This window comes from Carcharodon carcharias, chromosome 4 (genome assembly GCF_017639515.1).
Source record: "Carcharodon carcharias isolate sCarCar2 chromosome 4, sCarCar2.pri, whole genome shotgun sequence".
In the NCBI taxonomy this organism is placed as follows: Eukaryota; Metazoa; Chordata; class Chondrichthyes; order Lamniformes; family Lamnidae; genus Carcharodon; species Carcharodon carcharias.
The window spans coordinates 80,817,877-80,832,762 of NC_054470.1; the positions used below are offsets into that span (position 1 = coordinate 80,817,877).

Genomic DNA, 14,886 nt, shown 5'->3' on the forward strand with positions numbered 1-14,886 from the left:
CTTTGTTAAGCAAACCTCTATGTAACAGAATCAAGAGCAAAGTACTTTCATACAAAATGTTAAAAAAAATAACTGCATAATAGTGATTGTAAATGTTTAATTTCTAAGGTATTTTATTACCTTTCTGTTCCACTTCTACTTAGGCATTGGGAGAAGGAAGAAAGAAATGAAGGAGAAAAGAGAACAGATTAATGGTAATCAATAGTGTGACATTACTGTAAAAAAAAACATTAAAGGTGAGAGGAAGCAGGCAGTTTGGGGAAGGTATCCATCATCACTGGAACAGAGAGATTTAATTATTTGGTAAAACTGGTAAGAAACAACAAAATAATTACTTAAGCAAGGCAGTTTTCTTCTAAAATGGTTGGCAGGACATCAGCTTAATTGAGACTAGTTGTATAATCGGCAAAATACTGACACAATGCAAGGCAAAGTTTGAATGTTCTGCCACCATTTTAACTCAACTGATGCATGCAGTGACTATAAACTAGTTCATGGTTACTGCACATCAATTTTCGCATTTTGGCCTAGGTGAATGGGCAACTATTTGTCAAGCCTGAACATGAGAAGCCCAAGCAGCACTGACTTAAGTCTACACAAGTTTCAGACATGAAAGCCAACTGGTTTTGCAGTTGTAGCTCTCTGAACATCAGCAGTCAGTTAAAATTCCAAGGAGTGGAGGTTTAACAGATTATTGAAACAACTGGTTAAATCGTCAGCAGGAATTTGACCAAAGGAGAGATCCAAGTTGCAAATGAGCAATTCCCTCATAAAATCATTTTTAATCAAAGCTTTAAAATGTACTATGTATGTCATGCTTCTGACACACATCCAGTTGTTTGTGTTTCATTTTTAAAGTGGGTTGAAGGCGGAATGAGGGGGTGGGTTACGAGAGATTGCTGTAAAGGTATAAGGAGTTCAATCGACCATTATGTGTACAACTACACACATGAATGAAAGAACTTCAGGGCTAGACTGATAAGGCAGTCATTAAAAATATGGTTTGTTGGGCAGAAAGGATTTTGACAGGATAGGGTTTCTTTCCAGCATACAGGGCTATAATCCTCTGGTTCAGTATATTAAGCTCAGCACTGGGAATCTGAGCTATGGCTTTTAAAAACTGTATCCAAGCAATCTCTGTGGTTTAGAAAATGAGTATGTTTTTGGACTATCTTGTAATGCAACAGCTTCATGCAAAGTAGCTTTAAAATTTTTGTTCCAAATGCATTTGCAGTGTTGGGTGTGCAGATAAAGAAACAAAATGTTTCCAAAAATGCATTCAGACAGGCTTTAATTTAATCCTTCAATGCCTGCATTGCTCAATCAGATTTTTGGTGTCTCAGGGAATCAAGGGATATGGGGAGCAGGAAGGAAAGTGCAGCTGATGCCAAAGATCAGCCATGATTATACTAAATGGTGGAGCAGGCTCAACGGGCTGTCTGGTTTACCGCATTTGTTTTATTTCTCATGTTCTTACAAAGATTCTTAGATAGTTCAGTGATGTTCATTCAAAGTTTTTTCCAAATATTCCAACCCTTGACTTAACCCTAACAATTAAAAAGGAGGAAACTTAAAAGGTGCATATTTATTTACTTGCTTTGTAAGCAAAATTACGTAAGGACACAACTTAATTTCCATATTAGAAACTATAAAATATGTTGCCTTTCTATCTGGAGCCTTTTAACTCAACACAATCACGTTTGTGCAGTTAAGGTGCAAAGATATGTCAGAACTGCAACCTTCTCAAGATCTGTTTTCCATATTACTTAATCAGCACAAATGGGATGTACTGAAGTGGGGCAAATTTAAACTATGTTATTTTTCATTCCATGGAATTAATTGGTTTCTTCCTACAAACTTCACCCCACTTACTACAATAAGTGTTGCATTTACTCCTGAGCTACTGTCTATTCCTCCCCCATTATTTCCCCAAGTCTTAATTTATAAAAAAAACATTCATAGCAAATAATAGACTAGCAAATTTCAACAGCAAATTTAGCTTAGAGCAGAAGGGAGCTCTGTGCCACATTGTTCTGCTTTGTGCATGGAAGTGAAGGTGCACAAGTAAATCATGATGGGGGAGATTTTCATCTTCGTTGCCTAGGCATTCAGTATCAGAGGGCAGAGCACAGAAAGAAAAGTCTGATGGAAAGTTCACGCAACCTATTACCAAATCCATCTGATTTAATGGAAGTCATCCCATCCAGATTTTCTTTCTGGGCTTTGCTGAATGCTTGGGCAGTAAAAACAAAAAAACGACCTCCATTGACGCCAGCTCCAAACAGAAAATATGTTCTTAACCAGTCCGAAGTCAAAATGGAAAAGAAGAAATTTCAAAGGGAGTATGCCATGATACATGAGTTTTCCCAGTAATCTTATTGCTTACTGATTTCCCTTTTTCACTTTTCAAAACAGGTTTTAGCATACTGATAAGAAATAGAAGTAAAGGCAGGCCATTCAGCCCTTTGAGCTTGCTCCACCATTCAATACGATCATAGCTGATCTTATACCTCAACTACACCTTCCCACACAATTCCATATGCCTTAGTATACAAATATCTATCAACCTTTCTCTTGAACATACTCATTGACTTGATTGGGATAGAGAATTCCAAAGATCCAAAACCTTTCGAGTGAAGAGATTTCCCCACATCCCAGTCCCAAATTACTAACCCATTATTCTGAGACTTCCCAGTAAGCAGAAACATCCTCCCAGCATCTGCCCTGTTCAAGCTCTTGAAGATTTTATGTTTCAATGAGATCACCTCTCATTCTTCTAAATTTGAGGAAACATAGGCCTAGTCTGCCCAATCTCTTTTCACTGGGGCCAGTCTAGTGAACCGCTGTTTTGCTTTCTCCAAGACAAATATATGCTTCCTTTGGTAAGGAAATGTTTACAAATCCAATGAAAGTCTTTTGATAACAGCTGCCATTTTGTCTGATTTCTGAACTGTTAGCTAAACAGTGGATGAGATGCATGATGAGGTAAATGTTTAGTATCCAATCTGCTGCTCATACCATTTTCCATCAATGGAAATAAGCAGATAAAAAGCTGTGAATACAGCATACTAATTTCCTTGCTGTAATTCCTGAAATGCCCTCAATGATTCCCACTTTTCCAACATTAACAGTGAGTGCAGTTTTTGTTTTGAGGAGTGGAATTCACCATTTTGAAATTTCACTGAAGTTTAAGCTTGATTTTGAAGCCTCAAAAACAGCATTCAACACTTGTTTATCAGTGGTTGAATGTTAGCTATTCTCAAATATCACATCTCCTTGTCCCTGTGGCCCCAGAAGTCAAAAACCGATGAAAACTCCAGTTAGAAACTTATTTGAAAAAGAAAAATAATCATCGTCCTGAATGAGTTATTTCCCAGCAATCAACTCATTGAGATGTGATCATTATACTTTTGAGTGATAAACATTGAGGGCTAAAAATTGGTCTGCACCTGCTTTTGGATGGGAGGGTCACGATTTACAATCTTCTCACACCCATTGCAACAGGCAGCACATTGTTGCTGCCTCTTTGTTTGTAGCTGATTGTAGCGCTGGATCATTTGGGATCTGTGCTGCTTCAGCACTCAGCAGGCAGCCGAGTTTCATGTGCTGATCTCACATGGTATAGCTAGCTGCTCTTAAATGCAGTCTGCCCCTCTTAAAGAGTAGTTTTATTCAGTGGAAGAGAGCTGTTACAGACTACTTGCACTGATACTGGCTGAAATGTACCAATTGGGAAGAGAAACAGCTTCTAGATTCACTGGAGTGGCGCTGGAGGCCTTAGTGGTAGACCTGATAGAAATGGCAAAATTCATCATTGCTTCCAATATCCCAGTTCAGCCTTCAGTCAACTGAGGAAAACAGTATTTGAGAAACAGAACCTCAAACCCAAGACTAAGGTCATGGTTTACCGGGCAGCAGGGGTCCCCTCACTCCTATATGCTTCGGAGACTTGGGCAACCTACAGCAGGCACCTCAAAGCACTAAAGATGCCTTCACAATATCCACCAAATCCGATGCGGCACCAAACCAATATGCCCATTATTGAGGCACAAATCACTCAAAACCAGTTCTGCTGGTTAGGACAAGTCATTTGTAAACCTGACACCAGATTCCTGAAACAACTGCTCTACTTGGAACTCGGTCATGACAGGAGGACAGCAGAAACACTTTTGGGATGTCCTCGAAGCACCCCTGAAGAGATCAAGCATACCTGTTGACTCATGGGAGACCCTGGCTTGTGACCAGCCAAGAAGGTTTGTTTGGGAAAGCACCAAACACTTGAGCGGCTTCGTTAGGAATGTGCAGAAGCCAAGCTGAGGCATCGGAGGGAGCGCACAAACTTCCAAACAAATCATGTACTCAACCCTGCAAACACCACCTCCCCCACATGTGGCAGAGTCTGCAGATCGTGCATTGGACTTATCAGCCATCTGAGAACCAATTGGAACAGAGTGGAACAAGTAATCCTTGATCTTGAGGGACTGCCTAAGAAGAAGTAGCTAGTGGTGTGCCACAGGGATCAGTGCTGGGGCCTCAACTATTTACAATCTGCATTAATAATTTGGATGAAGGGACTGAATTTATGGAAGCTAAATTTGCTGATGACACCAAGAAAGGTAGAAAAGTAAGCTGTCAAGAGGAGGTAGTGTGTCAGCAAAGGGATATAGTCAGGGTAAGTGAATTGGAAAAAAATTGACAGATGGAGTATAATGTGAGAAAATGTGAACTTGTCCACCATGGCAGGAAGAATAGAACAATGGAGAGATTGGTACAAAGGGATCTCGGTGTCCTGGTAAACAAATCACAAAAAGTTAGTATGCAGGTAAAACCCTGATTCAGCAGGCAAATAGACTATCGGTATTTATTGCAAGGGGAGTGGAATAAAAATGTAGGGAAGTTTTACTGCAGGTGTACAGGGCCTTGGCGCACCCACATCTGGAATACTGTGTACAGTTTTGGTCTCTTCAATTGAAAAAAAAAACCTAATTGCATTAGAAACAATACAGAGAAGATTCAGTCGACTCATTCCTGGGATGAGGAGCTTTATTTATGAAGAAAGGTTTAACAGGTTGGGCCTGTACCCATTGGAGTTTAGAAGAATGAGAGGTGATCTTATGGAAACATATAAGATCCTGAGGGGATTTGAGAGAGGATGTTCTACTTGTGGGAGAGACTAAAACCAGGGAACACAGTTAAATAATAAGAGGTCCACCGATTAGGACAGAGATGAAGAGAATTGTTTTTTCTCTCAAAGGGTCGTCAGCTTGTCTCATTCTCTACCCCAGGAAGCAATGGAGGCTGGGTCATTAAAATTTATTCAAGGCAGAGTTAGACAGATTTTAGTGGACAAGGGAGTCAAGGGTTAAGGGGGGGCAGATGGCTAAGTGGATTCAAGACCACAATCAGATCAGCTATTATCTTATTGAATGGCGGAGCAGGCTTGTAGAGGTGGATGACCTACTCCTGCTCCTAAGTACTACGTCCCTAAGAAGTCGCAGAGGCAGACAGGGAGAAAGAGTCACATTTCCGCATGGGGTCAATGGGCTCTTAAAGCAAGTTCTCAGAAGGGAGTGGAAGAAAGCAGTCAGAGAGATGAATGCCCAGAGTCTAGCCCTGAGTACCTGGCAACAGTGCTGCAAGAGGTTCCTTGACCTCTTATAGGTGGTCAAGGTTAGCGAATGCAGCTTCAATATGTGTCATAGTTGAATATTGTGCTAGACTCAAATATCTCGTCTCGCTATCACTGAGGCACCAGAAGTCAAAAACTAATAAAAATGGATGCATCTACCATCTACTGTAGTACCAAACTCTTCCCCTGCTCAATACACCATACTACCATTACTCACTGATCAGCAGTTCATAGCAATCAGTGCTCAGGCCTAACATCCACATGTCTGCCTCACCCACACAAACCTTACAATGATGACAGCCTCAAACCCTGTTCCCAAAGCTTCCATTTATCTCTGGCTATTCAGCTGTGGTAGGCATATCGCCCAGACACAGTGCAACACAAAATCACTGATATCCTTCCTTCTCTCTTACAGGGCAGAATGGCTCATAAGGGAGTGGTGGCAGTAATGTGAAGCATAAATCTGCTGTCCCCTCTTTGGTTGACAGCATTTAAACTCCCACCACTGTCACTCTACTAGTCCCCTTTCTACTGCCTGTCAATCAGCCCAGACTGATGCTGCCCTTACTTAAAAAGCACACAAGCAAAAAAAAGTTACAAATACTCATCCTTCAGTGCCCTTTTAAAAGATGAAGATAATGCAATTAAACAAAAACATAAGAAATAAGAAGAAGGCAAAATACTGCGGATGCTGTAAATCTGAAACAAAAACAAAAAATGTTGGAATTTCTAATGTCCTTTCGGCTCTGAAGAAGAGTCTTACGGACTCGAAACGTTAACTCTATCTTTCTCTCCAAAGATGCTGTCTGGCCCGCTGAGCTTTTCCAGCATTTTTTGTTTTTGATAAGAAATAAGAAATTCTGTTCAGGATACAAAAGATTCATATTCCCCAAAAAATACAGAGGGAATAATGAAACTGGGACCCTCTATTCACTAATGGTGACAAAATTACCAGCTGGTCTGGCTGGTGCTGATCCTTTGTATGCTTTCAAGAGGAGGATGAATTGGTTCTTGACTGGTGCAGATATATTATTTAGAACATACGTGTCTTTATTTGGTCTGTGAGATCTTTGGGACTAATTTTAATTGCCTGAGGGAGGGGGATTTTCAAGAGTATTTTTCCCTTATTGGCCCTGCATTTTTCCTATTTGCCTCTCATGAGACTACATAGCTGCAGGGGAGGCAACGGAGACATGGTGGGACATGGGACAGGCCTGCTGAACCACCTAGTATTTTTCTGCCTGTCAATTCTGTATGCTCATAAATAGTTACCTTCTTCTTATATGTATAATATGAATTTAAAGAGAATGTTCAAGAGAAAATCTCTCCTACCTCTCTCATTTTTTTTAGAGCAAAGATTAGAGTTGACTACAAATTCCATGCATGTGGCTGCATTAGGGGGTAATTTTCATAGACACCATTAAAATTCTCCCTTAAGTTATTGGAGAATATCATTTCACTATTCTTTAAGGACTCCTTTCTTTGGTTGCTATTAATCCAGTAATATGCCCAGTGCTCAGAAGAAAGCCTCAAAGGTTAAAATGATTTTAATTTCTGCCACAACCTCTTGTTTCTATTGGTTGGTACAATCATAGAATGGTACTAAATGTCCATTGAGTACACAGCCACTTATAAAGAGAAGTAACAGCGAAATCAGAAGTTATTTGCATGGCGTTGTGCTATTTGAGAACTAGGAACAACACAATTTTTTGCAACTCATTTTCACAAGGCATTGCTTTGTTGCTGGAATGGTCCTAGTTCCTCAGCAGGTTCAAGTCATTTTGGCGAGGTTTAGTATATTTATAGAGGGAGGATTATGGGCCACATGCAGGAAAGGAATATATTTTATTGATGAAACCGTTAGGCAAACCTACGATGAAGAGATGATTTGCTTTTTACAATACTCAGAAGCATGAATGTGTCTTGTCATTAATGCTGAATGCAGGCTCCTAAAGCTCCAGGACTGCATCACATTATTTTATTAACAGCTGCTTTTATGAGGTGTGGTGGGAAAATGTTATTTCTTCTGTGGGCAGGGACAATAATTTTGCTGCCTGAACAAAGTGTTATTTCATGTAAGTGTAAGCAGAAAATAATAATTCATTCAGATAAAGTAATGTTTTTCAATTACTTGTGCTGACTACCAATGCTAAACCAATATCATGTATTGTGAGGAAAGATTATCAAATCTAAACAACAAAACTCATGTGAGGGTCACTGAATACTACAATCCACAATTGCATGGAAAATGTATTTAGCTCACTGCAGTTTCTCATACATAGGGAAACAACAGAATATGCCACTATATTATAGCAAACATTCCTTGAATTATATTCAAGTACAGTAGGGTAAAATAAATGGTTATCTAGGGTTTTAATAGACTTGACACACATGCCCAATCACGGCAAGAAAACAATCAAGGAAGTAAACTGAATAATGCCCCAATAAAGGCAAAAATGTAGGATATAAAGTCATAGTTTCTCATGCTCAAATTGAAGCGCAATGGTTAGGCCATATCTCATGTATTGGGTCCAGTTAGGGTCATCGAGACATTACAGCACTGGTGATGTTTCAGAGAAGAGACTAATCCTTCACGTCACTGGAGAAACTTAGGCCAGAATTTTAAGTCCCGCGGGCAGGTGTGTGCCTGAACCATCTGCCCACAAAATAGCACGAGATGATGTTGACTGCATCAACACGAGCTCGCGAGTTATCTTGCTCGGCGGGCATGTGCAGCAGTTGGAAGAGCGCCCGCCAACAATAAGCAGGCAATTAAGCCCATTAAGGAGGCAACTGAAAGTGATTTTTTTTTGGCCCACCCACTTTTACAGTTGGCAGGTGGGCTGGAGGCCTTTACATTTTTGCTCAAACCTCGATCCAGGGTGGGATGAAATCTCTGGGGGACAATAAAATAAAAAGAGATACCTGGGTATCTTTTTTAATGAGGTATGCTTTCAGGTGCTTGATTGTGCTGCAAGTACATATTCTGCAGCATTTCTGTTGCGTTCTTTATTCTATGGAGGTCTGCAGCTCCCTGAGGCAGCTCCCTGCCTTGAGGGTGCTTACTGGAAGTGCTCACCAGCACCCACTGTGACATCGGTGCCCGCCCTCTTCCCACCCCACCTGCAGTGCTGAGCCACCCAGTGTGAAATTGTGATCGGGAGCCCATTTCCGGTCCACTCCTGAGCCTGGCGATCGCGCGTGCCCACCAAACGAAAAAGTCAGGCCTTAGACTTTTCAGTATTAAAAAAAAACACATGATGGAAAAGTTAGATCTGAACCACTTAAAATCCAAATTACAGCAGGACAAGGGGACAGATAAAAGACCATGTAAATTTAGAGAACAGAATAAGATCATCAACTCCATTAGCTTTTTGCCAACACTATCCGAAACAAACACACTGTCCTGCTCCATAGAATTCTGTAACTTCTTCCGTTTCAAATATTCACCCAATCATCCCCTATAAGGTACAACGGTCTCTGCTTCAATAACATCCTGTGGAAAAGTGAGGCCAGCATTTTCTGTCCATGCTGCTACATGTTCTCTTATGCCATTAGCCTGAATTTGTGCAAAGAGCTTTTGGTGAGATTTCTAAGCCATTGTCTTTTTAATGATATGAACTGCAATTCCCTTTCTCTATACAATAAAGGCAGAAGTAGGACTGATATCTGAAGTGGTTTTTAATCAATAGAACTTTTGAGTGACAGATTGAAGAGGCTGGCAAGCTGCTACTTTCAGTGGCAAAGTGTTGGCTGTGATTTTGAGGCACTGGCCTCATGTGAATTTGACAGGTGAACTGCAAGTGCCGAACTCTTCAGCCTCTGGATCAACTGGTTGTGATTCCAGCAGATACTCAGAGGTGCAGGGAGGAAGGAAACGTGATGCTGAGGTTGGGTTGCCAGCAGCCCAGTTTAAAAATTTTTTTTTTTATTCATTCACAGGATGTGTGCTTCGTTGGCTGGGCCAGCATTTATTGCCCGTCCCTAGCTGTCCTTGAGAAGGTGGTGGTGAGCTGCCTTCTTGAACCGCTGCAGTCCATGTGCTGTAGGTACTCCCACAGTGCTGTTAGGGTAGAGGGGGGGGGGAAGAGTTCCAGGATTTTGACCCAGTGACAGTGAAGGAACAGTGATATATTTCCAAGTCAGGATAGTGAGTGACTTGGAGGGAAACTTCCAGGTGGTGGTGTTCCCATGTGTCTGCTGCCCTTGTCCTTTTAGATGGTAGTGGTTGTGGGTTTCGAAGGTGCTGTCTAAGGAGCCTTGGTGAATTCCTTCAGTGCATCTTGCTGCTACTGTACGTTGGTCGTGGAAGGAGTGAACGTTCGTGGAAGGGGTGCCAATCAAGCGGGCTGTTTTGTCCTGGATGCTGTCAAGCTTTAGTGTTGCAGGAGCTGCACTCATCCAGGCAAGTGGTGCGTATTCCATCACACTCCTGACTTGTGCCTTATTGGTGGTTGACAGGCTTTAGGAATGCAGGAGGTGAATTATATGTCCCAGAATTCCGAGCTTCTGACCTGCTCTTGTAGCCACAGTATTTATATGGTGAGTCCAGTTCAGTTTCTGGTCAATAGTAAGCCCCCAGAATTCAGTGATGTTAATGCCACTGAACGTCAAGGGGCGATGGTTAGATTTTCTCTTGTTGGAGGTGGGCTGTCAACCTGGTGAAGCTATAGCAAGTACTACTTGCATGCCATCATCATAAGCAGAAAGTGATAGACAGAGCTAAGCGATCCCACAACCGATAGATCAAATCTAAGCTCTGCAGTCTTACCACATCAATCATGAATGATGGTGGTAGACAATTAAACAACTTATTGAAGGAGGAGCTCCACAAATATCCCCGTCCTCAGTAATGGAGGGGCTCAGCAAATCAGTGCAAAAGATAAGACTGAAGCACTTGCTTACAATTTTCAGCCAGAAGTGCAGAGTGGATGACCCATCTCAGTCTCCTCCGGAGGTCCTCAATATCACAGATGCCAGTCTTCAGCCAATTCGATTCACTCCACGCGATATCAAGAAACGGCTGAAGGCATTGCCAGGCACTTGTGTGGTATGAATGTTACTTGCCACCTGTCAGCCCAAGGCTGGGTATTATCCAAGTATTGCTGCATTTGGATATGGACTGCTTCAATATCTGAGGAATTGCGAATGGTGCTGACCATTGTAAAATCATCAGCAAACATCCCCACATCTGACCTTATGAAGGAAGTAAGGTCACTGAAGAAGCGGCTAAAGAAGGTTGGGCAGAGGACACTATCCTGGAGAACTCCTGCAGTGATGTCCCAGAGCTGAGATGACTGACCTCCAACAACCATAACCATCTTCCTTTGTGCTAGGTATGAATCCAACCAGTGAAGAGTTTTCCCCGATTCCCATTGACTCCAGTTTTGCTAGGGCTCCTTGATGTCACACTCGGTCAAATATGGCCTTGATGTCAAAGACAGTCACTCTCACCTCACCTCTGGAGTTCAGATCTTTTGTCCATGTTTGAACCAAGACTGTAATGAGGTCAGCAGCTGGGTGGCCCAGGGGGAACCCAAACTGGGTGTTAGTGAGCAGGTTTTTGCTAAGAGGTGCCGCTTGATAACATTGTCGATGACCCCTTCCATTACTTTACTGACGATCGAGAGTACGCTAATGGGGTGATAATTGGCCGGGACGGATTTGTCCTACATTTTGTGTACAGGACATACCTCAACAATGTTCCACATAGCCGGGTAGATGCCAGTGTTGCAGTTGTATTGGAGCAGCTTGGCTAGGGGTGCAGCCAGTTCTGGAGCGCATACCTTCAGTACTATTGCCAGAATATTGACAGGGCCCATAACCTTTGCAGTATCCAATGCCTTCAGCTGTTTCTTGATATCACATGGAGTGAATCGAACTGGTTGAAGACTGGCATCTATGATACTGGAGACCTCCGGAGGAAAGGTGGATCGTTCACTTGGCACTTCTGGCTGAAGATTGTAGCAAATGCTTCAGTCTTATCTTTTGCACTGATGTGCTCGGCTCCCACATCATTGAGGATGGGGGAGTTTGTGGAGCCACCCCCTTCAGTAAGTTGTTTAATTGTCCGCCTCCATTCACAACTGATGTGGTAGGACTGCAGAGCTTAGCTCTGATCCATTGGTTGTGAGGTCGCTTAGCTCTGTCTATCACTTTCTGCTTGCGCTGTCTGGCATGCAAGTAGTCCTATGCTATAACTTCACCAGGTTGATACCTCATTTTTAGCTGCGTCTGGTACTGCTCCTGGCACTCTTCTTTGAACTAGGGTTGATCCTCTGGCTTGATGGTAATGGTAGAGTGGGGGATATACTGAGCCATGATGTTTCAGATTGTGTTAGAGTATAATTCTGCTGCTGCTGATGGCCCATAGCGCCTCATGGATACCCAGTTTTGAGTTGCTTGACCTGTTCGAAATCTATCCCTTTTAGCACGATGGTAGTGCCACACAGCACAATGGAGGGTATCATTAATATGAAGGCGAGACTTCAGTCACAAGGACTGTGCAGTCTCCACAAGGACTCCTACCGATACTGTCATGGACAGATGCATCTGCAGCAGGCAGGTTGGTGAGGACGAGGTCAAGTATGCTTTTCCCTCCTGTTGGTTCACTCAGCAACTGCTACAGACCCAGTTTAGCAGCTTTGTCCTTTAGGACTTGGCCAGCTCGGTCGGAAGTGGTGCTGTCAAGCCACTCTTGGTGATGAACATTGAAGTCCCCCACCCAGAGTACATTCTGCACCCTTGTGTGCTTGCCAGGTGGTCTAGCATTTCGTTCCTTTTTTATGACTTTGTAGTGGTTTGATACAACTGAGTGGCTTGCTAGGCCATTTCAGAGGGCATTTAAGAGTCAAACACATTGCTGTGGGTCTGAAGTCACATGCAGGCCAGACCAGGGAAGGACGGCTGATTTCTTTCCCTAAAGGACATTAGTAAACCAGATGGGTCTTTACGACAATCAACAATGGTTTCATGGTCATCACTAGACTTTTAATTACAGATTTTTATTAAATTCAAATTCCACCATCTGCCATGGCCAGATTCGAACCCGAGTCCCCAGAGCATTACTCTGGGTCTCTGGATTACTAGTCTAGTAACAATACCACTCTACCATCACCTCCCCACTAAGAGGAATACTGCTGCTTTCACTCCACAACAAAAAATTGCATCTCCTGGTCAGACACATGTGTTGCAATAAGACTATTAGGACTTTGATTTGTGTGAGAACAAGGTCAACTGCTTCTTTCAGGCAGGTGCTGTGGTTCCCTGTCAATATAACAACTCCCTTTCATTTTAGAGCCTTAACTGCTCCTTTAACACCAGAAATCTGCTTGGGATTGAAATACAATCATGTACTAAAGATCCTACCTGGCTTTTCCTAGTTGTGGGACCTCTGCCATGAGGCACAGGATGGGGACAGCCATGCTACATTCAGTTCTGATAAAGGCATTGTATAAGAAGCAATGTACTCTTTGAGCTCATAACATGGTGTCAGAAGTGGAACTGAGATTGAGTTTTGAAGAGCTGGAGGGAAGCCACAGCCACTAAAGAGGAACACAGAAATGTTCAGAGCTGCAGAAAGCTGCCAAGAGAAACCACCGAAAGCCACTGAAAAGGAAAGCAAACAAACAGTGTGAGCCAAAATGGCTGCTAATTTCCTCTCTCAGCTCCTGTCAAAGTGAAAGGTGATATGCAGAAAAACTGGCAGCTTTTCCACTTACAATGGCAAAACTATGAGATTTAATTAACAAGCATGAGCCAAAATGAGTAGCAACACTTTGAATACTGTTGGGGAAAGACTGCCACAAAGCATTATTTTTTTTTATTCATTCACAGGAGGTGGGCTTCGCTGGCTGGGCCAGCATTTATTGCCCATCCCTAGTTTCCCCTGAGAAGGTGGCAGTGAGCTATCTTCTTGAACTGCTGCAGTCTATGTGGCGTAGATACACCCACAGTGCTGTTAGGAAGGGTTTCCAGGATTTTGACCCAGCGACAGTGAAGGAACGGTAATATATTTCCAAGTCAGGATGATGAGTGACTTGGAGGGGAACTTCCAGGTGGTGTTCCCATCTATCTGCTGCCCTTGTCCTTTTAGATGGTAGTGGTCGTGGGTTTGGATTCCACCCTAAATCCCTTTGAAGAACAAAAAAAAAATGGTGGAAATTGTGAAAGCATGCTTTGAACTCCAAGTGAACTTATCTTATGAGTTGATGATCTTGTGTTCAACATTAGGACTCAAGGTGAAAAACAGCCTATTGATCAGCATGTGATTGCAGGAACACGGCTTGCAGAATCCTGTGAATTCAAGCAACTAAAAGGTGATCTCATTAAAGATGTGATTGTCTCAAGCATAGGAGAGCCTGCAATGAGACAAGTCTACTGAAGGAGGATAAGAAAGTGATTGACATGTTTGGAAGCACAGAAGTTGTAAAAAGTCAGCTTTTGTATGCCAGAACAAACCAGGCTTTGCATTGTGCTGATAAACATTTCCGGCCGAAAGAGCAGAACAATCAAGGGCAAAAGACAGGATGCAAATACTGCAGAGGACATCAGACAAAGAAAAAGAAGAAATTTCCAGCATGGGGAAAGCAGTGCTCTAATTGCAAGAGGTTGAATCATTTTTGCACACAAGTATTTGGCTAGAAAGAAACAAAATAAGCCTATACAGATCACCACTGGAGAGATATCAGCCAAAGAGTCTGACAAATCACTATATACCATACAACAAGTTGGTTCTGTCAAATCTATAGGTAATAAATGGTTTGTGACTATTAGAATGATGACTGTAGAAAGAGAGCATCAAGTGAACATGAAGTGTCAGACAGACATTCATGTGTCATGCAACATCATGACCTTCATAGACCTGCGTGAAGTGGTTCAACATGGCGATCCAAAAATGAAGAACTCGAAAGTAAGGGTGAGGCTATATTGATGGCACAACACTCATGCTGAGAGGACAAATTAACCTGACAGCTCAATGCAATGGCACGATTGAAGATCTAGGGTTCCAGGTCATAGGTGGTACCTGAAAGCCACTCATCTCAGACAGAATATGTCTAAAGCTTGGACTGTTAAACTTGAATGTGCCAGAGACCTACAAAGTCTCGCAGCACACTAAAACATTGACCAGTGAACAGACCTGGAGGACTTCAAAGATGTGTTTAGATGTCTTCCTGGTGAGTATCTTCCAAAGTGGATGAGAGTATAAGACCAATTCAGTATCTGCCGAGAAGAGTTCCAGCTGCCCTCAAGTCCAG

General features: G+C 42.4%; 1 protein-coding gene across 2 annotated transcripts in view; it reads right to left on the reverse strand.

Moving 5' to 3' along the window:
• The window catches only part of adgrl3.1 (adhesion G protein-coupled receptor L3.1), a 928,790-nt gene that overhangs the window by 291,617 nt on the left and 622,287 nt on the right, over positions 1 to 14,886 (reverse strand). The window lies entirely within an intron of this gene.